At 37.2% G+C, this 27,301-nt stretch overlaps 1 long non-coding RNA gene across 1 annotated transcript in view; it reads left to right on the top strand.

The window, feature by feature from the left end:
• Positions 1–18,877, top strand: part of LOC121832748 (uncharacterized) — a 256,194-nt gene extending 237,317 nt beyond the window's left edge. Inside the window, exons 3-4 of the long non-coding RNA XR_006076453.2 lie at positions 16,184–16,337; positions 18,739–18,877. This is a non-coding gene — a long non-coding RNA (uncharacterized LOC121832748). The remainder of the gene's footprint in view (positions 1–16,183; positions 16,338–18,738) is intronic.
• The last annotated feature ends 8,424 nt before the right edge of the window (positions 18,878–27,301 follow it).

The raw sequence follows: 27,301 nt of genomic DNA, 5'->3' as shown, positions 1-27,301 counted from the left end.
ATCCCCTCTCCTTTAAGGCACCAAACCCCTTTTAGTGACCTCTTTCTAGTTTCTGGAATTCTTCAACTTTAGCACACAGAGGTATAGATTAGAAGCTAAGACACACATATGGGGGAGAACCTATGGAACTGGGTTTTCAGTGAAAAGGTTACTCGGATTAATATAGTATTTTACAGCTCCACCCATTAAACTGGAAAGTTTACAATTTTAATTTTTTGTTATAGTGGATAAAGTTCTGCTGTGCTTGATTTTCATTATCAATTCAATGGAGCTTGTGATAGTCTTGAGTGAGAAGAACATGCATAAATATTCAGGGGAAGTATTGGAGTAGACTCTTGGGGTAGACTTTGGTGAACCCAGGGTTTCAATAGACACTGAGAAATAAGAAGAAAATGTTGGTGACATACTTAAAGCTAAGCTCTGTAATTAGACAATTCTGCATTCGTTCAGCACATTGCCAAGCTTTGTGCCTCAGGAGAGTAAAACTTCAGATATTTCCTCTGAAAAGCTGTATTGGCAACAGTATCACTTTATAGAGCTGATATAAGTGTATGATACATGAAGGTGCATTAGTGCACAAAGGTACTAATTTTTTTTTAGACAAGATTTTCTGTGTTCCAGGTTGGCTTTGAACAGACTATGTATCTGAGGATGACCTTGAATTTTTCCTGATCTTCCTTCTCTTGCCTTTTGCATGCTGGGTTTACAGGTGTGTATCACCAGACTTAGATTATATAGTTCTGGAGATTGAACCACTCTACCTACAGTTATACATCCCCAGACCTCAAAGACATCCTGACTCCTGTATAGCAGAGTGAATAAAATTTCCTTTGAAGTTTGTGGATGCAATTATATTCAGACAAACTTTCTATCATTTTATACTGTTTTAAGTTAGAAGAAGAATGATAAAGAACTTATAAAATCATATTCTTTAAATTTTCTTGCTTTAAAAGGGCTTAAATATGGTTAGGTATACTAAAATTATGTGAAAATTGAGTAAAAAATTGGGATCTTGTTGGTAATAATTTGCTTTTATAGAACTGTACATTTCTTGATGTAACACATTGATTAACTTCCAAGGTTTTAGACAAACTTTCTGAACTTCTAAAAAAAAAAAAAGAAAAAAGAAATGCAGCACTGTTTATGTTGATAAAAAAAGCTCACTTGTTTCAAATCTTCCATTTTATTCAGAATTTTCTCCCAAGTACTTCTCTAAATCAAGAACATAAACTGAAATTCTCTAGCATAAGTAAGCCAAATAAAATGTAGATTTCTTCAATGGTTGTTTGTTAAAATTATAAATAAAAAATTACAATATGCATTTATAAATATTGACCCAAGAGGAAAAAGAAGCATTGATTCATTGTTTATTTAATGTACTTTTATTGGAGAAAACTGAGTTGCCTCTCTTGACTATTTATCTCTTTTGTGTCATCAAGTAGTCTGGTGAGAGAAGACCACAATCTCCTGTGTGTGTGGAGGGATCAAGAGGAGAGAATTACTCTGTTCTGATCTACATTTTGCTTTTGCCCACATGGGTTTATTTAGTCCTGTGGCCACTGCTTTAGGATCTGAATCCTAGGCAACATACCTTTTATGTTACAGAAGACTCTTGGATAGTGAAGCTCTTTTCAAGAACCTTCCAGACTAAAGCTCTATGTGAACTGTCTAGTATGTCCAAAGAGGCATGCATATAACTAGTGCCATGCACTGGACTCCAAAATCCTAACAATTTTCAATCACATCACTTCAAAGGCTACTCCCAATAAGACTGTGGTCTTACTGTCCATTCCTGGGCCATTTGAATCTGTTATGTAATGCTGGTCCCCTTCAGAATGATGAAAGTTCATTCCTTTACCACACTAAGCTTCAACGTCTCATTAACTGGTATTAGAGCAATTATGTCTCCTTACTGATAAAACACTTTATGAATGAAAGATGCAATGAATTTATCAACATATTTATTGTATTATTATTTTGTTAATCATGAAATATAAACTTTTAGTTTATTCATATAGACTGTGAATTGTTTTATGGGTAAAGCTGACTTATGCAGTTATGCTTGGCTAGATTTCTCATAATGAATTTGAGGATATCCCTTTACCTACCTGCAGACTCCAGGTTGGGCACGTGATTCAGAGGAAGGCCTCATATGCTCACTCAGCAAAGAGAGAACACAGGACTTGCTATAGATTAATTGTGCCTTTGTGAAATTCATAACCTGAATACCTAGCCTGCGATAGAATGGCATTTGGAGATATGCCATTTAGAGAAGTAATTAAGCTTAAATAAGGTCACAGAGACAAGACTCTAATCAACCTAATAATTGATGTCTTCATAACAAGAGGAGGAGACACCAGAAATCTCTCTTCCTGAACCTTGGAAAGGTCACATGAAGTCATGGTGAAAAGGTGGCTGTATATGGCTGTATGAAGGTGTCAGAGAGAGAGAGAGAGATCCTTGCCAGAAGCTAGCTGTGCTGGAACTTAACCTTAAGCTTGTAGTCTTCAGAACTGTGAGAAACTAAATGTTAATTGCTGAAGTCTCCCAGTCTATGGCATGTTTTGCGGTAGCAGCCTTAGAAAACAGATTCAAGTTGTTATCTATATTTACTGAGCATGGATATTAGCTTATTGCTGTGATATATGGAACCAGATCACAGTTTATATAAAGACATGTGATGGTGTATATCTCAGTGACATCCCCTTAGCTTGAAATCATCAATGACTACTACCACAATAGTTTGTCTGAATGTCATTCAAAGGTGCACATGACAAAGTCTTGGTAGCCAAGATGGTATTATTGGGAGGTCACAGCACCTTTTATTTGTTGGTTTGTTTTTTAAGACAGGATTTCTCCGTGTAGCCCTGGCTGTTCTGGAACTCATGATGTCTGTCCTGAACTCACAGAGATCCACTTGCCCCTGCTTCCCAAGTGTTAGTATTAAAGGTGTGTGCCACTATGCCCAGCTAGGTGACACCTTTTAAAAGGGGTAAAGCCTAGTGAGAGGTCCTCAGGTCATTTGGAGTGTGCTCTTAAGAGAGATTATGGGAGTCATTTTTCAGTCTTCCTCTACCTCCTGAACATGTGATGTGTTGCTCTTTGGCCTATACCCTTTGCCTCTGCCACCAGTTTCTTTACCAGAGGCCCAAAGCAAAGGTCCAAAGCAATGAGACCACCTTAACTTGAGATAGAACCTCCATAGATATGAACTGGATAAACATCTTCTCTTTGTGAAGTTAATTAGGTCAGATATTTCATTACAGCAAAGGCAATTTTGCTATTACAATTGTGCATTACTCTTCTTCCATGGAGAACTGGATGTTGAACAGTGAGCAGAATGTCACCCAGTTGCCCAAGTCTCATACAACTCCATGCTTTTCTCCTTTGTGGCCTTTCCCTTAGTTGTAATATAACATTTATTTTCAAGTGGAAAAATTTCTATAGATAAAGTATGTTTAGGATTGATTACAAATCATAACACTAAGTGTTCAATGTATGCATTTTTTTATTAAGAGGTTTTGTATTCATTTTACATAGCAACCACATATTCCCCTGTCCTCCCTCCTTCCGTCATCCCCCCCAGTCTCCCCCCCCAACCCATGCCCCATTCTCACCTCCTCCAAGGCAAGGTCTCCCATGGGGAGTCAGCAGAGCCTGGTACATTCAGCTGAGGCAGGTCCAAATCCCTCCTCCCTGCACCAAGGCTGTACAAAGTGTCTCTCCATTGGCTTTAGGCTCCAAAAAGCTGGCTAATGCACTAGGAACAGGTCCTGATCCCACTGCCTGGGAGCCCCCTAAATACTTCAAGCTAAACAACTGTGTCGATTATCCAGAGGGCCTAGTCCAGTACCATGGGGGCTCCTCAGCTATTGGTCCATAGTTCATGTGTTGCCATTAGTTTGGTTAGTTGTCTCTGTACTTTTTTTAAGCAACAATTTTAATGATGTTTTTTTTTTCTCCTATATCAGGCTGCAAATTTCATGAGGACAAGGTTATACTTGTCTTCTGTCTCTAGTTCCTACCTCAGAACCTAATGCTTAGAAGAATAACTTCATAATGATAAAGAAACATATAAAATCTCTCTATTGTTCTAATGCAAACAGCTTTCCAGCCACCCACTCCTTTAGGTTTGCTGCTCAGAATGAGAAGTATTAATTGTACATAATTTTTCTTTATTTCATTTTATTTAAATGGCATTGTTTTTCATTTATTTTACATACCAACTGCAGTTTTCCATCCATCCTTTCCTTCCATTCCTCCTTCTTCCCATCCACCCCTCCTCCCTCTTCATTCAGAAAGAGGCAGGCCTCCTATGGGCTTGTACAAAGCATGGCACATCAAGTTGAGCTAGGACTGAGCTCTACCCGTTGCAAGAGGGTTTGCCTAAGAGTTGTATTAGATATGACACCATCACATCTATGTTCATATATATTTTACCCATTCCTGACTTCTAGTCAATTATCAATAAGGGGCTAGGTTTCCTGAGACATAGAGCAAATTTTAAAAATTATTTAGTGAGTAGGACATACATATATCATGGGTAGGGGGGTGTTTCATATCTATGAACGACTTATTTAGGTAGGCACTTGACCATTCTCTTCTTTTTATGTAATGCTTGGTCTTTGATTTAGTTACTAGAGCTCTAAAATGTTGCTTTAAGGAAATGCATTTTAATTATCGCCTTTGAAAATGATACTAACAGATAGCAAGACATATTTCTAGCCCTTATTTTCTAAGTTGACGTATTAGTGGAACTGTAGCTGCAGTGTGACTTCATTGAGCCTTTTCAAGGATCTGAGTATACCCACACAAAACACAGCCTTCCAATACTCACTTCCATCTGTGACAGTCTCCAGTGCTTCTTGCCAGTAAGACAGATCTTGCATCTTTAATAAGAACAACAGGGTGCTTAGCAGCCAGATCTGCATAGGAGAAGCAGCATGCTGGATTTAAAGGTCAGTCTAGGAAAATGAAATTGTTTTGTTTTTCAGTACTTTGTTTTGCAAGCAGGTGATTTGAAGTGCCTCAGATCTTACAGCACCAGGAATTCAGTGTGCAAGTTTTAATAATGTGTGGCCACATATGACATTGTATTCTTAGTGTAAATATATTGCTAACATGAGAGCCTCCTGGGATTGTGGAAAGGGCACTTGGTTAGAAGTCAGGAGACCATGTCCTCTGTTCTGTTCCTGCTATTAATAATAACAATAATAAGAATAGTTCAGCTCCTTCAGTTCTTAGTTTATGTCAGATGTTGTGTAAAGTGATTTAAAATGATGGTCAGGTCTAAGGGGTTGAAATGCCAGTCACAAGGGAATGCAGATATGCAGACACAATATAATTTATTGATTGATTTTTATGTCTTGGATTTTGTCTTCTGATTACCTCTGCTACATCCCACATGCTGGTATTTAAAAATCAATAGAATTAAATTCAAATTAAATACAGCAAAGAGAACTGAGACGTGACTGAAGCTTGTGAGAGTGTAAACCCTGCTTTGGTATCTGGTTGATCAGATCCCAGTCAGGGCTTTCTGTATTACTCAGTTCTACATTGACTCCCAATGGCTGTAAACTCAAGCTCCTTGAACTATCTCCACCCAGATTGTTGGCCTGTTGGTTTGTTCTCTACCTCTGTCCCTAGGTCATTCTCAATTGTCTTGCAAGGTCTTTGAATAGCCATTGTGTTTTTCCTTGAGATACACATCTCTTGTGGAACATGGAAGGTTAAGGAAACTGCAACATAAAGCCCTCTTTGTGATCCTTCTGATAAACTGAGGCAACTTGACATGGAGTATGTCTTTCTGTCCAGCTTTGACAAATAATTTTTTATTTAACTTTTGCAGTGATCTTACAAAATGAGCCTAAATGTTTAACTTGCAGTATTTCATTTTGTTTTCTATGTAATAGAAAATTCATTCATTCATTCATTCATTCATTCACTCATGTATTCTTTATTTCATTCAACAACTATGATTCCGGACAATCATGGGTCCATGTCCTTAGTTCCAAACATGCAGTCCAGAATCACATATTTTACCACAATGACCCTGTCTCATGTCCTCCATGATGCCTGTCTCTGTGACTTCAGGCAATAATTATCTTTTTTTTTTTATCTCTGACTCTTCTTCATACTTGGTCTCTGGAGCATACATTTTTGGCTCCTGGTGTTCCATTCTGCACTTTATTACAATCATAAAATTTTTATTGCTTGATTAGATCTTGGCGATAATATAGTCTTGGAGATAAGAAAGCCCACAAGGAAAAATACTAAATTTTGGATTACTTTAAAGATATTTCTTAAGGAATTTTTAGTTATTTATGAAAGGGAAATATGATATCCCTTAAAATTAATCTTTCCTTTAAGAAATTTCCCATTATTGTGCTTCAGCATAAAAATCTAAATATGTCAATCATGTATGACAATTTTATAAACAAACTTAGTAATTCATGATGTAATTTTGTTTCTAGATTAGCAATATATCTTTTCATTTTGAAAGTATGCATGCATTTTCCCCCTGTATGTAGGTGGGTTTTTGAAATTATAAATTAAATTTTATTTTATTGGCATTCATCTTTTCCTATCTTCTTATTTCACAAATGGGAAAAGAATAATGTATCTCATATGGAGTGGTTATAAACTTTTGATGTAGTGCACAAGAAGTTCCAGTGAACAATCCTTGGAATATAAAACCCACTTCTTTATTTATCCTGCATTTACTAATATTTCTAAATGGGCTTTCTATTCATCGGAACATGATTTATGGCACTATGGATGCATAGATGAATAGCACAAAGCCCTCTGCTCATGAAATTCACTTGATCATAAGAAATCAATCAGCAGATGTTCCTCACCTTCATTTAGCATCATCATATGGTTGGACAGTATCTAACCGTTTTTACTAAGACCAGAACATAACAGCAGGGATGCTGCTCAGAGCTATAGAGAAAAATTGGTTAAGTGGAAAGAGCCTTAGAAGGACTTAAAATCATCACCTACAAATTCCCCTCCTCTGTTCCAGGTTACTGTACGCCTTTTCTTTCTTTAGGTTCTGCTGTTGCGACCCTTCTTTCTTACAGCTTCATCTGAGTGATTTACACTAGACCTCAGCAGATCCAACATTTATATTTCTAATTACAAAGCTGCTCTTCTTTTTAATATCCATGAGCTCACTTAAGATTCCTTTATTTTACAGTTATCTTTCCTTAGGACATTTGGACTACCATGCAGATAAAAGTCAACCTTCATAGAGAATGCAGTTTAATTAAGGGGATGATTAGTTCATTCCTGTTCATCTTCTTAATTAAAACATGCAGTATAAGGAGAACTATAATGATTGCACAATGTGAAGAGTGCTCTAAAATAGGAATGATGAAAGAGCTGTTGCAGTAAAATACAGAATGGGTAGAGTTCCTGTTGGAAGGGCAGTGGGGAGAAATTTGACAGAATAGGTGACATTCAGCTGTGGATTTTGAAGGATAGCGTGTTGAAAGCTTGGGGAAGGGAAGCCTGGCAAGCTAAAATTTTAAGCTGAAGTCTGGAGGTAGAGAACCTGGAATATCAGATTTCAGCTTGATGGCCAACATTTCTTTAAATGTATAATATTATTTGTCCAAACTAAACTAGTAGGCACTACTGGAAGCTGGCTTTGATGGAGTTTGCCAGACTTCCTTTCCCAAGTTATCAAACTTTTACTTCACAAAGTTTGTAATATTTAAATACTAAAGTTATTTTAATAGAGAACTAACATTAACCTCCTTGTATGTATGTATGTATATATATATATATATATATATACACACACACACACACACACACACACACACACACGTTCATGTGGTATGTGCACAAGAACATACAAATTTGTGTACACATGTGTGCATGTGTGTATAGAATAGACCTTAGGTGACGTCTTCAATTCCTTCCCACCTTATTTTTGAGACAGAATTTTGAGACTTTCACTGAACTTGGAGCTCATCGACTTGGCTAGGCAGACTAGCCAATGAACTGCAGGGATCTGCCTGTGTCTGCTTCCTCAAAAATGGAGTTACTCACTCAAGCTACCCTGCATGACCTGTATGCAGATGCTAGGAATATGAACTAATGACCTTGTACTTGTGTAGCAAATATGTTACTGACTGAGCCATCTCCCTAGCCCCTATGAATCCTCTTTTGGAAAGAGAATGAACATAATTAATTTTAAAGATGTGATATCCTGGCTGAGAATCTATATGCAGAGATAGAGTCAAATTCTGAGGCCAGAATGTTTTGTGGGATACAGCAGTGAGTAGGTCAGATCACTTAAAGGCCTTGACTGAGATCTATAACTTATGCTATGAAGGACAAAATTTTAAAAAGCTAAGAGTAAATATAGTGTTGGATTGTAAGCCACAGAACAAGCCAGAGCTATGGCTTGTTCTAGATGACTCAGACTATATCATCATCACTTCTTTCATATCTGTGCTCTTTTCTATTCATCTCCTAAAGGTGGCTTTGCATCCTCTCACCACAGGACTAGAGAAAGAGAGATCAGCTGTTTGCCAGAATCTGTTGCATGCCAGAGGCTCAAACTTGGTTGTGAATCCATGACCATGGCCACAGGCATGGGCTACAGCAATGGTTAGTTTAGACCATTAAGGTGTCATTTTCTGAAAGTAGGCTTATTCTATTTTAAATACCATAGCCAAAATTTATTAAGTATATATTTCTAAAAGAAAAGTCATGGAGAGAACACACAGGTACATATGAAAGATGCATTCTGCTTCATTTATCATATTGACCCAATTCTTTCTTATTTTATAGGACTGTTGACAAGCAGAAATTAGCTTTTTCTTTTTCTCTTTTGGAAACTTACAGGATTCAAACTGAAAGGCATAGGCCAAACCTGAATTTTAGTCACCAGGAGAACTGCACACCAGTATCCTGAGGGGTGGGTTGATTTGAGATGCTGTAGACAAAGGTTACTTTGGTTTTCATTGGTGATCCAAAACTCTGCAACCACTTGTGAACTCTATTCAGTATTATGATTCACTGCCTGATTACTTAGCTACTTTAAGGAAGAATTATTGGCCTGGGTATTTTTTTTATTCAACTCCAACAGTAATAATATTTGACAACATTTTGCTCTTGGTTTTATTTTTCGAGTAACAGCCATTCACCCATATATTTATCCATGAAAAAAAACTTACAGATTTTGCCCTGTTAACTTTATGAAGATTCTCATCTCTGAGGATGCTAAGTTCCAGGTTGCTAGGTATGCAAGAATAGCTGCATGCTGGTTCCCTGATACTCTTATAATCAAACTTCCTGTCTTGACAACTTGCTGCTCATGAAGAGAAGTAGGTAGCATCCAGAAACAAATTTGCTGTGATGAAAACTCTCAGTCACAGAGAACAGCTCTAGCACAGTGGATTGAATGACAGATTCTGCAACTTTGGAAATCACGCCATGAACTTACAGTCCCAATTTCAGTATACAGATTTGGCTTATTAGAAAATGTCTTAAGATACTGTGAAATTAAGTATAGACTGAAGTGCTTTGAATCAAAGTCTTAATGTTAGGTACATCAGTGATATAACAGAGAAATCTCAATATCTTGTGTTGAAAAAGACCTTGTTTAAAATTAAGATAACATTTCTAATTCATAAGTTGTTAATGACAACTATGTGACCTTGGGTAATAATCTCATAAAGTCTCACTTTAGTGACTTATAAAATACAGGGCCAGATTTGTAAGGTCTAGTCTTAGTGATCTATTATGTTTCTGCATCTTTTACTAACCATCCAAGAAAAAATTAAGGCAGGAAATAATGCGATAAATTAACCAGCCAAAAATCTATTCTACACTGACTACTGTACACACACACACACACACACACACACACACACACACACACACACACACAGCCAAACAACAGCTACACTGACTACTGTACACACACACACACACACACACACACACACACAAACACACACACACACACACACACACACACACACACACACACACACACAGCCAAACAACAGCTACAACAGAAAAGGAGAAAAACACTCCCACTTTATTTTGACTTGGTTGTCTAATTTCAGTTTAGGAACATCTAATTACATGTGCTTAGACCTAACTAGCTAAATTATATGGATGTTTGAATCTATTTCAGAGTGTCTCAAGGTTTCTGTTCCCCACTAGAGCAGCTGTGGGGCAGCACACACTGGCCTTGTTTGGGACTGGAAGTGTTTGGGTGACTGGACTACTCTAAAAAGACACAGATGAATCTCAGGAAGTAGAAAGAGATGGATATTTAGATATACATCTCAATCCCAGGATCAATATTCTAGTTTCCAGAGCCTAGTAAAAATGAACATTTGGGCTTTTTCTTTAAAATCAAGATGAATTTCAAACAGAGTGCAAAACTAAGCCAAACAGGAGTCCTTGTATGTATAGGGTATGAAGGCAGAGAGCATTCTCCCACAGAACAACACTTTATGTTTGTGTGACTGGCAACTTTGAATACAGTGTCTTCAGAGATGAGAATATTCATAAAACAGAAGATAATGTTTGTAACATTTATTCTATTGATAAAATATGTTGATAGATAGCTAATATTTGAAATAAAGCCAAGAGCAAAGTGGTATCAGGCTGGCTCATTTTCCCATAAAATAAGAACCTGTTCCCTCCACTACCAAAAGCTTTATGAGCACGAAGTCTACATCAGTCAGCCCCCAAGAAATTGCCTTCACTTCAAAGAGCCCTGTGCTCCATGTCTCAGAGATTGTAGGACTGTTAAGTACAAAAGGTTTCACGTGTGACAACTTAGATAGGCCCAGTTAAGACCTAGACTTTCTCCAGTTCTGCAAAAGGTATGTGGTCTGAATAGTTTTCCTGCTTAGTTAGTTCTAGGAAAGCTCCTGAGGCCCTTCCTCTTCATAGATTTTGTTCCTGAGACTACTCCCTGTACACAAAACTGGCCCACAGCCTTGTTTGTGACTGTGCCTCCTTGAGTCATTGTTTTTTTCCTCCATTTGCATATTTTTATTAATATTTCCATTTATATTTTAAACTTTTTCTACATTTATATTGTGGTCATATTCTTCACCCAAACTCTTCCCAGTTTTACTCCTCCCTATTCACATTCTTTCTTTCTTTTAAAAGAAAACTCAAACCCAAACCAAATCATCCCCCAAAACAGCAAAAAACAAAACACACCAAGAAACAACAAGAAACTACACAAAGAGCATATTTTGTGTGGCTGTCTTTCCCTTGACATGTTGGTGATATAACTAGTGTTGCTCCATTGAAGAAAATGGATTTCCTTTCACTTTCAGATAGCTTCTTGCTTATAGATAGAATTCTGTGCCCATTTCCCCTTCTCTGTACTGGGATTTTGTCTGGTTTGAACTTTTGCATGACATATGCATGCTGTCACAGTCTCCATGGGTTGATATATGCATCAGCCTTGCTGTGTCTAGAATATACTATTTCTTTGGAATCATCCACCACCTCCCTTTCTGCCTTCATTCCTAAGCTCTTAGGTGAGGAGTGTGATAAAGACAACACATTCAGTGTTGAGTACTCCAACTATTGTCCAGTTGAGGGTTTCTTTGTTAATTACCATCTACTGCAACAAGAAGCTTCTCTAGAAAAAAGAAAGAAAGAAAGAAAGAAAGAAAGAAAGAAAGAAAGAAAGAAAGAAAGAAAGAAAGAAAGAAAGAAGCTTCTCTGACGAGGGTTCCCTAAAACACTGATCTATGGGTATAGCAACATGATAAGAGGTTTTTAAAATTGCTATGTTAATTTAGAAGAAGACTTGTACTAGGTTTCCCCCTATACCCAGGACTTACCTAGTCTCTCATTCTTGGCCTCATTAACAGTGTCAGGTATGGGCTCCATTTTATGGAGTGGGGCTTGAAATCTAGTCAAAAGATGGTTGGTAACCCCCATAACATTTGTACTACTTAGATGGGTCAGATTGGTGACTACTTTTCTCCTATGTTTCAATGCTAGTTTCACTATCCCCTTCTTCCGTTGGAAACCATAGTGATCATATGTGAAGGGCACACATGACATAAATACTTATTAAAAGGTGTAAAGAGAAAAAGAAAGGTCATTATGCTTTCAAGAAGATGCTCATTTGGAGTAGCTAATTTACCATAAGATGCAACATTGAATGCTCCTCTGTGTTATCTGTAACAAAAACTGGTATTTTAAGGCCAAGACTCCAGAGGAGGAAAGGTTTGTAATAAAATTGTTATGAACACCACTAGCAAGCTTGAAAGCAAGCCACCAGAAAAATTATAGCAGAAAAAGATGCACAATTTAAAATCTGCTTCTTCCTGGGAAATTTCTTCACTAGCTGAATCATAGGATTCATATTAAAAAAATCATCCCAGATCAGATATCTTATTAGAGGGTTTAATCCTACTTCAACACACTGTCTGTCTTTGAGACCCTGAAAACTATATGTAAAGTGAATCTTCCAGCCTGGAAGTTTGGTTGAGATAAGTGTTGTAGGTTAGGACTCAGAGAGTTTTGGAGATTTCTCTTGGGGTTTCTGATCCCAATACATTTTTCAAACAGTGCCATGTATCAAATCTAAATTAAAAAATAGATCAAATTAATTATATGGGACTCTAAATTAAGGACATCACTTTTAAACAATGGAATGAAATATTTTCTTCTATTTAGAAGATAGTCTCAGAGAATAATCTGCCAGAATTATGTTTAAAGAAGATAGGAATAGTGATTTTGGAGTTCCAAATTAAAAATTATCTTTTGTAATAGGATAAACAGTATGGAAATTATCTGTCAGAATGTTGGACAGCTTCTAAGTGGTCCCCTGGGATGCTCAAGACCACACAATTTCACATCACAGTGAACTGCAGGAGGGTGATGTTAACTGAGGTTGTACATGAATCCACATTGTTTCTACAAGTTTCATCTGAATGTAAAATAAGATATTAGTGGCAAATATTGAGTACAAAATAGAAGCCTTTTAACTAAGACCTTGCTAATGTTTTTCATTGTCCCCAAGAAAGTGCTATGTGTGAGCTGTATTGCCCATATCCAAACAGAAGATTTATATGTTACTAAACATGAATCTTTTTCTATTTATGGTTTGTAGCAAGACAGAAATCTCACACAAGTAATTAGTTCTACTTCTATACATGTTGGGATAATTCTTATTTCTGTGGAAATATATAACTGTACTATTGTGGGATAATCTTTTTGTATACTGTGAAGATGTCTCTCTGCCTAAGGCACCATCTGATTGGTTTAATAAACAGTTGAATGGCCAATAACTAAGCAGAAGAGAATAAGCAGGAATTCCAGGGAGAGAGGAACTCAGGAAGAATCTGAGGTGTGCGGGATTAAGCCAGCAAGACATGAAGGGAGTCAGACATACAGTATGGAGGAGAGACAAAGAACATCAATGAACATAAATGGGTTAATTTAAGTTATAAGAGCTAGTTGGTAACAAGCCTAAGGTATGCCCAAGCATTCATAGTTAATAAGAAGTCTCAGTCTCATTATTTGGGAACTGGAGGTCAAAAAAAAAAAAAAAAAAAAAAGACTGACTACTCTATAGTGTAAGTTTTCAGTCTCAGAGGGACATTCATAGTTCTATTCTTCTATACCTGGGTATACTCCTTTAAGGGTCTAGCAAATGAGTCAGGGGTGGAACAAGAAAACAACCTTGTAGCTTCCTACCTACATGAACTTGGCTTCCTTGAACTTCATTTTCTTCTAAAATGTTGAAAATAAGAGTACTTCTTTCACTTTTTTCTGAAATGTTGAAAATAAGAATGCTTGTATAAGGAAAAACCACTGATGTGTAATAAAAATACATGTGGGAAGACAACTGTCACGGGAGCATTGTTACACTTGACCACGGATATTTTGGAATTCATATATTTTAACACACTTTCTGAAATATAATAAATACTATATTAAAACTAAAAGATAGACAGATACAGGATTGCAGTAATTTCTGTTGTAGAACTATGGTTTGGTACCTTCCTCCTCTGCCTCTCTGTAGGAGCAGCACTTACCCAGTGGATTCTGAGCCAGAGACAGGGCTTCCTATAACTCTGCCTCTTACTTATCTTGGAATGATAGCATTGCCACATTCAAGAATCTGAATGTTTAGTCTGTAAGGTGATCACCATCACCATACTGGAGAAAAGAATGGGAAATTGCTTTTTCCAAAATTATTTTAATTTTTGTCAAGTAGTTCATATAGCTAGTAAAATAAAAAAATACATTAAAAAGACAAAGTGACATGTAGCAACTTTGTTCATCTTTTTTCTAGCCACAGTCCTTCCCAAAGTGGTTCCAGTGTTTAGCCATTAAAGCAATTATTTTTTGTATTCATCATTAAAACTCAAAATAATGTATTTATGCTTTTTACTCTTTGTCTCCTCATTACAAATATTTCCTATAACTCTTTATTGTGGTTGTTTAAACTTTAATATTTTGTACCTAACATCAATTCCTTACTTGTATTATTTAAAATAGTTGTAGGGAATTAGAGATGGATTGTTACTCCACTGAGAGGCAGGATTAGTTACCATCAGTTTGGGTATGAGCTTTGCTATGACTGCTCTGGCCACTGCAGTATGGCACAGTGATGCTATGCCACTGATGGTTTTTACTTTTAAGATAACTGGTGGCTTTTAATTTGATCTTCTTGGGGTACAGAGCTAGCGTTTAAACTTGAAGGGTGGGAAGATAGGTCAGGGAGGAAGAGAGCTTTCTGTGCTAATGTGCGATCTGAGTCCAAACACAAAGCAGTCACATAAAAAGTTAGAAATAGCCATGCACAGACCTAGAACCTCTTATAGGGGTGCTGAAACAAGATTGTTGCTGGCTTCTTGACTGCCAGCCTTGCTCCAGGTTCAATGGAAGAACCTGTGACGAATAACAAGGACACTGGCCTCTGGCCTCTGACCTCTGACTTTTACCTGTGCACAGCTGCATTTGCCCTACCCCCATAGTGGATATATGCACCCCCACCCACTCACACACAAAGACTTTAGCTCTTCTGCTGACTGGACCACATGAAAACACTTTAAGATTATTTGTGAGTAGGTAGTTTTGCGTTCCAGCTATCTTCACCAAGGTATCGACTTATGACAGAAGATATTTTTGATTCTCTAGGTGAACTAGCCCCTTAGCTAAATGCTACCATGCAAAATCATGTTAGAAATTTGTTAGTTTAACCTTGCCTGAAATTCCAGCCCACCAAATGGTGGGATTTTATAGTATACTACCTTTTGAAGAAATGTGCTATATAATAATAAATACCTAAGATAATGTCTGGGACATACTGATACTTAGTTTAACAAATAAATATTTCATGTAGGCTTATGTAGTAAAAAAAACAGTAAGAAGTGCTACAGAGCAAGAATTAAATTTGTGACTATAATAATGAATTGTCAGGCAAAAAACATAGAATGCTGCTATGTGAACACTTGTTATTTCTTAGGAAGATTTGAAGGCATGTCTTCAAATTGCTTTTGTAGGCAAGAAGTCCTTGAAGAATTTCTTAAGTGTTGCTTCACAGCCAAAATCGTATTTAAAAAAATGCCTGAAAAACAGAGGGTGGTAAATATTGTCTCTTTAGGGAACACCCATTAGAAATGAAATTAATGAAGATTTTAAAATGAGTTGATTGGGGTACATCACACCACCTTTGAGCAGGATGAAGGGAGAAAAGACAGAATATGAAGAGTTCTTCAATATTCCAAACCTTCCTCAGAAATCTAGCTGCTTTGAAAAAAATTGAAGGAAAAAGAAATGTAGCTGCAAGACAGCCTATCTATTTCACTTCTCAAGGAAAATGAAAGGAGAGTCATTGTCGGAGCAAAATCCTTGGGACAGAGCTAAGAGCAATGGAGAACTTTCATAAGAAGGAGGGCTGGCATAGAATACTGGAATGAGTAACATATATATGGCTAGAATCAATTATTTTTTCTCCACTAGCATGCTGGCTAATCTTGTCAGCCTTATGTGATTTAAAATCACTATGGAAACATGCCACTTAGTATATCTAAGGGTTTTTCCACAAAGGTTTATCTCAGGTGTGTGGATGGCAGAATCCTGTGGGCTAGAGTCCTAGACTGAATAAAAAGGGAAAAGCATGTGGAGCACCCAACATTCTCCCGTCTCTTCTTCCTGTCTGTAGGTCCAGTGGGACCACCTGCCTGGTGCCAGAGCTTGAGGCACTGTTTCCAGCATGCTTTCAACTCATGACAGGAACAGTGAGAGCTGTGAAGCCCCAGAAAACTCCTTCTTCCTTAAATTATGGTCACCAGGTATTTTATCAAATAAAGAAAAAAGTAAGTCATATAAACAAGAAGTACAGCGTTTATCTTTGTTTCTCCCTTTCAAACACGAGTATTGATGATATGGGTGCCTATGGTAGGGTCCCTACCTCTCTACTCACACATTGGCTTTTCAAGAACCACACTGCTCTGTCTTCTTAAGTCGTCAATAGGAAGGAATAATGCTTGGAGAACCATATCTGAAGAGCCCTTGCTTCTAGCTGTAAGTTATATGACAGCATCTTTGTCTCTAAGCTAAAACTGAAATTGGAGGGAACTTTTTCTTTCATCTCAGTGATTTTTCTACTAGTTTATTTCAGCTGTGGTCTCTAATGATTTTTGCCTGCTTACTTGTACTGTCCTCCAGATCAATGGGTCATAATGATTAAGACTGGATACTTTAATACATTAATTTCAATCATGGTTCTTGCACATAAAAATTTTAAGATGCTTGGTAAGTCATTAATAGTGTTGAAACTTCTTTTCTACACCACTAAAATACTAGCCATAACTTCAGATTTATGTTATTGGGATAGGTAAGCAGCAAAGTAAATGTTATTACTGAGTATTCAACAAACTACAACTTTGTTTAGACTCTTGTCCAACCCTATGATAAAGGGATTAGCTTTGTCATAGACAATAGGTTATCAAGCTATATACTCTAGATTCAAACATATTTATAATTTTTTTGAATAATAATGGGACTTTGGGAAGGTCTTTTTATACATTGGTAGCTCCATCTGTAACAATGGCATCTATTTAACTATCTCACAGTGTTGTGTAAGGAATGTTATGATAATCTAAATAAATTATAAAGCTCCTAGATAATGTTGAATGAATATTATCTATCTTATTAATAACATCTTTTAGTTCCTCTCCAACTCAGTGATTCTCAAATGATTTAGCTCCATCATGACATTTATTTGATGAAAATAGAGTATTGAATGTGATGGCAGAGTTACTGTTTATTCATCTCCTTGACAGCTCGTTCATCATCTCTGTGGGTTGTCAGGGTAGCTGGCTTTGAGACTTCAGCTCTTTGATCTGTTGTTTTCTCTCTCATTCTCTCTCTCTCTCTCTCTCTCTCTCTCTCTCTCTCTCTCTCTTTCTCCCTCCCTCCCTCCCTCCCTCCCTCCCTCCCTCCCTCTTTCTCTACCTCCCTCTATGTATGGCAGGACAATGGTCTGGTTACTTTACAATATCTTTGTCACTAAGATGGATACAGGATTTTCTTGTAGTATAATATTATTTTAAGGTGTGCTACTTTTGTTTATGTTGCATTTTTTTTCTCTGTGAAGCTGTGTTACTGTGCCTGTGTAAAAGACCTGATGGTCTAATAAAGAACTGGCCAATAACAAGGTGGGAGAAAGGAGAGGCGTAGCTGGCAGGCAGAGAGGATATATAGAAGGAGAAATCTGAGAGAAGAGGAGAAGAAAACAGATGGAAGAGTGAAAAGAGCTAGGACCTAGAGAAGGAGGAGGACTCCAGGGGCCAGCCACCCAGCAACACAGCCACCCAGCTACACAGCAAGCCACAGAGCAATAGTAAGATTTACAGAAGCAAGAGAATGGGAAAAGCCCAGAGGCAAAAGGATGGGATAATTGAAGTTAAGGAAAGCTGGCAAAAAACTAGGCCAAGCTAAGGTCTGACATTCATAAGTAATAATAAGCCTCATGTCTGACTTATTGGGGAGCTGGGTGGTGGGCCCCACAAAACAGTAAAATAACAACAACATTTTCTCCCGGAGATCTGACATGATATATTACACTGTTATGAAACCATGGTTTTTACAATCCATGTATTTATTTGAAATGGAATGGATTTGATCACTACAGCCATTAGGTGGAACTTGAATGAGAGTGTTGCCCTCAAATGCCTGGGAAATTGAAAATGATTCAATTGACTTTACACGGGGATCAGATAGACCTTCTTTGAGGCACACATCTCACTGGACAATCAGTAGTGTACCTCTGTTTGAAAAGACAGTTGGGGTGTCCAACTTATTGTGTGCTTACTTGCTAATAATCCTTAAGTGTTGAATACTCATTGATTGTTAAGAAAACACAGCATTATTAGTTTTAGATTCAAATGTTTTTCTGTTCAGTGGATTTGTAATATGAGGAATACACAAGCCATTCTTTTCAAGAAGCTTGCAGTCTAGTGATGAAAATGGGTCTCCAAAATAAACAACACTCAATATATCTATAAAACACAGGCAAATGCTCAAATACATCATGTTCCATTTATTGGTTCTATGTGAAGTGTCCCCAAGATGGTAATGTGTTGGAATGTATGTTCCTTACCTGGTAGTGTTGTATAGTAACATTGTGAAGCCTTTATGAGTTGGATGTTGAGCTGGAGAAAGCTGATAACTAGTGAGGATACAATGAACATTATATCTGATCCTCAATTTCAGGTTAGCTCCCTGCCTCCTGATATGCTAAAACATGAAGAATTCCAGCCACACATCCTCAGTACCACGGACTCCACCATAACTTCATTGCCATCCGTGGTCTATACTCTCAAAACATGAACCAAAATGAGTGATCTTTTCCTGTAAGTTGTTTCAATTAGGAATTTTTTACATAAGAAAATTAATTATTATAGAAAACTGATACTTAGTAATGGGTTTGTTGTGGTATGTCTAAAAGTGTGGTTACTAAACCTTCAGAGCTGGTGTGCATGAACAATATGGAAGGATTTGGAGTTTTGTGGGTTAGAGAAGCCCTATAATGATGTACACATGTTTATGGAGGCTCAGAACAGGATTCTAATAAAAATGTAGATAGAAAGGACTAAATGGGCAAGGTCCATTTATATTGCAGTCTGGTGATGTTTTGCCCATGTCCAAAACTTGATACTTTTTTAAGTATGGCTAAAAACAGTGAGCGATGACTATATCACAGCCCAACTTTTATGCTAGCTTGAAATTTCCTTTGTTAAACAAATTAGTTTGTTACTTTTGATTTGATCTCATTTAATTTTTGCAATACCCCTTGATCCATTATTGTGCTATTCCACACACCTTCAAAGCCAGTGCCAAGACGATAATGACAGGTTCTGATGCTAGCTCCAGATGTACCCTAGCTCTGTGTCATCAAAGCGTCCATAGCCTTCAACTATCTGAGTGACTGACTCAGAAAAGACATTTCCCTCTGAAGTCCTGTTTGATCAGGGCTCAGTTGAAGCTCCATATTCTCAGTTACTCTCTTTTTTAAATGAAATCTTTTCCTTTGGACCTGCATTGTTTAAGTCTATAGCCTCCATGGGAGAGGGTTTGCCATTCAAGCCCTGTTTCTATTTCCTCAGTGCAAAGTTCATGGTTCCTTTTTAATTGCACCAGTCATTCTAGCAACTAGAGCTTCTGTCTGTCTCTGCAATCTCTACAATTTGAGACATGCCCATATTCCTTTTCTCAGAAAGGCCCCAGAAAGTGGATGAGGTTAGGTAACTTACAGCAAGGTAGCATGGAGCTCCTGAGTGGTCTGTGCATGAGATGCAATGGTAAACCTTAGGTTCTGATGGAGACCCCAGAGTTTCAGAGATTCTAGTAATATAACATGCTGAAAGCACTGAGTGGAGCCAGCTCAAGAGGCAGGCCACTATACTGACGGCATCTTAGCTATAGGCAAAAGGACCCCAATCTATTGGGGCCCATATGATTTCACTATAAGCCTGATATGCCATGCATGAAGCTTTAGGGCTTTGAGTTAGTTCCAGTATGCTTTGCTCAATATTTTGTTTTATGTCACAATTTCTCTCTTTTGCAATGGGAATTTTTACTGTTTCATCGTATATTAATTTTTGACCACACATTTGTTTTCTGTTCTTTCAAGAAATGGAAATCCTTAGCTACATACTCCCATATCACAAACTTCACCATGGCTGCTTTGGACTATACTCTTCAAACCAAGGACCAAAATAAATCTTTCTTCCTTTACATTGTTTTTGTTGGATATGACATTGGAGCCATGAGGAGGCTTTCACTGTGAGGCTCAGAGGAACCATTTCTTTTTACTTTCAGGTGATACTAATTAATCAAGAAGAAAACGTTTTCTTCAAGACTACTAGTTTCTAGATCAGGATTTAAATGCTGGCAAATGCAAAGAGAGCAGACCTACATATGACATACATGTGAAATACTTTCAATAAAATGTGGATGATAAATATTTATAGTTGTGTAGTTATTTGGAATAACACCTGTACAGGTCAGGGAAATTATGTGGAAAAGACAGCAACATTTTGAAATGCACAAATGCATGGGCCTTCCTTAAAGCAGAGGAATTGAGAGAGAGTTGTAGAAAATTGAATTGTGCAAGAACTCAGAGTATATGAAAAATAGAATGGAGTTCATTTTTCTTGCAGTGAACAAGTTAAGAATGAAACAGTAGAAAAGATCAAAAAGTAAAAGCCAGGTTGGGAAAAATGTACAAATCAGATTCAAGAGTTAGTAGTCTATGCTGACATTATTAAGGCCTTTAAGGAGTACTTTTTCCCCTTCCAAATTCATGGTAAAATTTCATTACCAGTCTAATACTGGTAAGGCCCTGATGCTCGCAGAAGCCTGAGGTGGTTCTCACAAGAACAAGTAATTCTTGCTGCCTGGAAAATGGATTAATATTTTGGGAGCAGGCTACAAAGAAAGGCCATCCCTTGAGTGTTATCTCTCTTGTATGAGCTCACATCACCTTTAGTGCTTCTACACTGATGTAACATAGCAGGTAACATTCATTAGTTGCCAAGAAGATGCTATCAACATGCTGTCAGACTTCAGAACATCCCGATTCGTGAGCCAACAAGACCCCTTTTCAGTATAAATTACCCACTTAGATTTTCTGCTGTAACAACATAAGCATCAACTTAGGTGGCCAGCTCAGGTCTATGATCTTAAGAAGCCATGGTGGGAACTGTGTGCAATAGTATTAACAGTAGCAACTGCTAAAATTATAAAGAGTGACCAAAGACAATATTTCAGCATGTCTACCATGACATGACCTGCAGTAGGACTGTGCAGTGAAGGATGCAGTCCTCAGAATTTTCATTATTGTAACCCACTGCCAAACAGAGTTAACTTAAGGAAGGAAAATGGTTTATTATTATGTATTTATTCATGCATGTGTGATGTTTGTGTGTTGTGTGTGTTAGAAGACAACTTGTGAGATTTGGTACTTTCCCTCCACCAGGTGGAGCCTGGGAATTCAACACAGGTCATCAGGTTTGGCTGCAAGTGCTTTTACCCACAAGTCATCTCCTTGTCCCAGACAAAAACTCATTTCATTTGTAGTTTCAGAAGTTCCACTCTATCACAGAAGGCCAAACATGGTGGAACAGCTCACATTATGGTGGCCAGGTAGCAGACGAAGAAACAAGAAAAGGACAGAGCAAGCTGTAACCCTGAAGATCCACAAATGACCGTTTTCCTTCAATCAGGACCCACATGCCAGAATTCACCACCTAGAAGTAGTTTATTAGAATTTTTGGCTCATCAATGAATTTAAGCATTCACAGAGTCAGAGCCCTCATGATTTGTCTTTGGAAATGTCTTCAGGTGTGCTCAGAAGTGTGTTTTACCACTTGCCCAGGCTTTTCTCAATGCAATGAAGTTGACAGTGAAGATGAGCTTTAACTAATATTATTCACTATGAAACTAATATAACAGTGACTCAGCATGCTGGGGCGGCATCTTTCTACTTGCTGAGTGCTCTATTCTGTACCCTGATAGCCACACTAATACTAATATTTTAAAATTATTTTGTTTTTTAAGTAAGTACTACAAATTGATGTCTGAGTAATTTCCTTATTGCTCTGAGCTTTCATTTTTCATCTATGGAATGGAGATTATAATAGTACTAGAATGAGATTCTTAATGATACTAGAACATTCCTTACAGAGATGTTACCCAGCTTTAATGAGGTATGACTAAAATCACTTAAAACAGCTCTTAGCACACACTAAAGGTTCAACAAGAATCATTATCATATAGGTGTTTTCTTTGTTTCCTAGGATACAAATGGGAGGATACTGAAACTCAGATGGCAGAAATTTTCTAGAGTTTCAGAAAAACTGGGAGCTAGTGATTGTAAAGGTTGGTGGTGATATTGATCATGAGAAGGGCCCAGGAGAGCTCACTCAACTTCAGCAAGAAACTGGGTTTGTGAGGACCTGTTAAAGAGAAACAGGATGTTAGAAGGAAAGATAATGATAACATATGTGTCATCTGAAAGAGATTCCCAGTCATAGAACTGATAAATAAATTAGAAACATTAAGAAATAGCATAGCAAATCATTTCTGTAGCAGAACAGAATTTTAGATAATCTAAGTGGACACATAAAAGATGAATGGATCAATCAAACAGAAAGGAGATAGATGCAGAAAGCAGAGAACATCAGAAGAAATGATGCCCTCACCTAGCGAATTCAGGAATTGGAGAATAAATAATCCAGAGATAAAATACAAGCAACTTCCCAACACTGGGGCACATTCTTGTGAAATTACTAATTGTTCTCAGAAATAAATGATAAGTGCTGTATGTGTCCTGGAAGCAAAAAGGGATCATGTATATGTGTAATATGCAATCTGAATATATATTTCTTTGTAGTAAGATTTAGTGACAAGAGGATAAATATTTACATAACTATGAGAGCAAGGACAGAGATTATGAGAGCACTAGAATGAGATTCTTAGTAGTACTAGAACCTTTCTTTTTAGCGTTGTTACCAAGATTTAATGAGATATGACTAAGAACACCTAAAACAGCTCTATATTGATTAAAGGTTCAACATGAGTCATTATCGCACATTGACTCCTGAAATACAATAACCATATGACTTCTACAAAGGGCGAATTAAGGGAAAATATACATTTTTATAAAAATAAATAAGTATTTTATAAAGTCTGAGGTATTTAGCATATAGAGAACACACACACACACATATATATATATATATATATCAATGTGAATATTACAAACTTGATACAACAAAAATAATACTAGAATGTATAAAATCTAGGAATGAAAAAGGAGAAATAGCAGCAGAGAATGGGTTAGCTTCAGGAGCTAATATCACATATCTAAGAATAAAGAACAGGTCAAAACCTTCTATTAATTAGACCACATAGCAGAACTGAGTTCAACTTCATAGTGTTGTCATCATACTTTGTCAGGTAGAGAACATGGCTTTGTTAAATAATATGTTTCTTGTGAAAGAATTTTGTGAATATTTAATACTTTGTTTCACTTACTCAGTACTAGGAAAGTTAACATTTAAAACAGTATTTATCAGAATAATTCTTTCTTTATAGAATTGTTTCTATATATTAATTCATCTTTAATCTTCTGTGTAATTTAATAGCCAGAATTGTAGTACCTAACAACAAAAATAAAAGCAACCAACACATTTTAGTAAGTGCTTCCTCAGGGTATGAATTTTGTCTGTCATTCAGTATGATAACAAATGTAAGAAGTAAGTCTCATTTTTATCATTCACGTTATAGAGAAGATGGAGCTGAGGCATGATGGGGTTGAAAGAATTACTCAAGTCAACATAGGTGCTAATTATTCAAACTATGATTGTAACAGGGATACATTTTTAAAAAATATATTGTTGTATAGGGGGCACAGATATGTGTGGAAGTCTGTCTATGTGTGATAGCGAGGGTGTCCATGACATAAAGTATGTGTGGAGATATGATGATGACTTTGGATTATGGTCCTTGACTTGCACTGTTCAAAATAGTCTCTTGTTTGCTGCTGTTTATGTCATGGTAGTTGGTCCCTGAGTTTCTGCCCCTGCTTCCTATCCAGATGTAAGTGCATTGAAATTACAGATTTCTACTACCAGCTAGATATTTATGTATCTTCGGGAATCTGAACTTAGATCCTCACTCGTATAGCAAGCTAATTACCTGAGTCTTTTCCCCAACCACATGGAAACTTTTAAATAGCTAACATGAACATTTTAAAATAGTTTTAGAAAACTTGTTTCTTTCACTTTTAGAATTTTACATTATAAACGATAAAAACCTAAATATGGATATATATGTATAAGTATCTATTTATCTATCTATATACTGATATATTTAAGTTTTTTCATACATGCACAAATATAGACATGTGTATGTACATATATGCCTACATGTTATTCACAAGTAAGAGACAAAGGAGAATGTATGAGGGCTGAGCTCAGTGGCAATGAAAGAGTAGATGAGAAACGGGGTTTTCAGAGGAAATTCTCAGGAGTTCCCAGTACCCTTGTGGAGAATTCCTGGCAGGATGCGGGATGGGAAATTCAGTTATTAAAGGAATTCCAGTGAAACCTAGAGCAAAGCAAAGGTCACCGTTCTAGTTTCGTTTCTGTTGCTGTGATAATTCATCATGACAAGAAACAATTTAGAGGAGTTGAGATTTATTTTAGATCACAATTCCAGGTTATAGCCTGTTGTTGAGGGGAGGTCAAATCAGAAACTTGAAGCATCTAATCACATTACATCCACAGTCAAAGCAGAAAGAAATGAATGCAAACATGGTCACTTGTTTGCTTGTGCTCGTCTTGATTTCCTTGCTCTTATACAGCTCAGGACCCCTGCCTAAGGAACAGTGTTGCTCACAGTGGACTGGATCATCTCACAACCATTAATTAAGACAATCTCTAGAGTATGTCCCTTAGACCAACCCAATATTGACCTTATTTGATATAGTCTCTTGTTCACTGCTCTGTGTGACTTGTTTGTTCCTCACAGATACTCCTTTTGCAGATGACTCCAGATTGTGTCAAATTGCCAACTAAAGTTGGCAACCCAATCACAGACCCATTCTCTCATAAATAATTTTACTGTCTTATTATCCCAACTAGACACAGATGAAGACAGAGATTTTAGGGAAAGAAAGAATCTATCCAGTGTACTCAGATGTCTTAGCAGCAGAGAAATGAATATATACCAATGTTTCCCCACCTGAAAATCTGTATACCTCTCCTGAATAATTAAATATTTTACTATCTCAATTCAAGAGATATGAATAGCATAAAAATAACATTAATATAAACTGAGCCAGCTGTTTCAATCAGCAGTTAATTTAATCTCAAGCCAAGGAAAAAGTCAGGCCAATATATTTATTTTCCAAGTCAATGTGAGCCCCTAATTCAATCACTTGCCCATTTAGAACTTAGTCCGGAGTCAAATTCCACAGGAGGCATCATAGCGTGTTTTCTGCTATGTGACTCATAGATCACTTGTTTCTGCAGCAAAAATTACCAACAAGAACAATCCATCAAAGAATGTAATTCCTCTCTTTGACATCATGATGTTATATAGTATCCCCTGATGCCTAATAGAGAATTTGGCCATGTTTCTTCCTTGACTCAATCCACACATCGTGTCTGGCCTGAGTTCCTGCTACTCTGAGATTTAGCTGCCTTTGCATCTAATGTCTGGCTTAAGCAGTATGTGCCTTGGCTTTTTTCCTGTGTCAGTCTTCCAGTATGCAAGCCTCCTTTGTCCGTAGAACATGGCTTCAGGAGTCTCCAGATCTTCACCAGACATCCAAGAAGACACAGAGAAGGATGCTGAGAACTGCCTGAATGAAACCAGTGTCTAGCTAGGTTATGACCCAGTATCTCTCACCTGTGTATGTGTGGTGGAACTATCATCCATAATGTCACTCTCAATGATTCAAAGAAGGAAATCAAGCTGTTGATGCTTTTACATTCAAATTTCCCAAATTGTTACTATCGCTTCCTCATATTTCCATGCAGTTGACACATTCTACTCTTCTTCCTTCACTGCCATACAACTCCCTGCTAAACAAAGTGGGTAAGTAACCAAAACAGGAGTAGTGAAGCACTTCTACTTCAAAGTCACAAGTGTTAATTGGTAGGTGATACTGTCAGTTAAGCCCCTTAGGCAGCATACTTTAGAAATCAGAGCTATGAACTGGGACAAGAGACCGGCATCATTTTCTGTTTTCTAACTTCATACATTTCAACATCTCTGCAAGTTGATATCAAACATGAAAGTGTTGGAAAGCCCCCAAAATGTTATCTTGTAAAGAAATGACTATGACATTGGCTCTGAGACAGAACTCAGCTCTTCAGGTTTGTGCAGTAAGTGGTTTTGACCACTGAACATCTTTGTGGCCCTGGGTAGGTTTTCATTTTTTTTTCTTCCACCAACTTCCTTTTCTGTGCTCCTTTCATCCTCAATAAAGAAGCAAGCAAACAAAAACATGCACACACACACACACACACACACACACACACACACACACAGAGAGAGAGAGACAGAGAGACAGAGAGAGACAGAGACAGAGAGACAGAGAGAGACAGAGAGAAATGTCTATAAGTGTAGTTTAAGAAAAGCTAGTGCTGTGTGAATTTGGTATCTTAATTATGTATGGATTAGTCAATTAGACAATGAACAGGATACTGCACTTTTCATATAGGTTCTCTGTACAGTAACAATAGAACTGCTCACATGATGAGCAAATATCCCTTTGATAAATGCTAATTGGTTTCATAAATGGTAACTTTCCATTGATAACATACTTTTTCAATTGCCTCTAGGGAAATGGCATAGTAGTTAATGTGCAGCATGATCTTTCTTGAAAGTTACACCTTCTCCCCACATTTATGTTTTTAATTTTCATCATCTTTAGATAGGGGCTAAAGAGATGGTTCATTACAAGTTCAGTTAAGAGCACTTGGTGCTTCTGTACCAAATCTGGATTCATTTCCCAGCACCCACATGGCAGATCATAACTGCTTGTAACTCCAGTTTCAGGGAGTCCTAGTCTCTATTTTAGTCCTCACAGGAACCAAGCATGACAGCAGTGTATATACATGTATGCAAGTTAAATACTTATACACATAAAATTAAAATAAAAACAAAAGTAAATATGATAAACTTTTGTTTCATACAGCAGTCATGAACTAATAACTGCAGCTGTTTTCTGATAAGCATTCTCAACATTATCAGACTTCAG

Source organism: Peromyscus maniculatus, chromosome 10, assembly GCF_049852395.1.
Source record: "Peromyscus maniculatus bairdii isolate BWxNUB_F1_BW_parent chromosome 10, HU_Pman_BW_mat_3.1, whole genome shotgun sequence".
Taxonomy (NCBI): domain Eukaryota; kingdom Metazoa; phylum Chordata; class Mammalia; order Rodentia; family Cricetidae; genus Peromyscus; species Peromyscus maniculatus.
The sequence above is the reverse complement of the archived record's forward strand: the minus strand, read 5'-3'. Positions and strand labels throughout refer to the sequence as shown.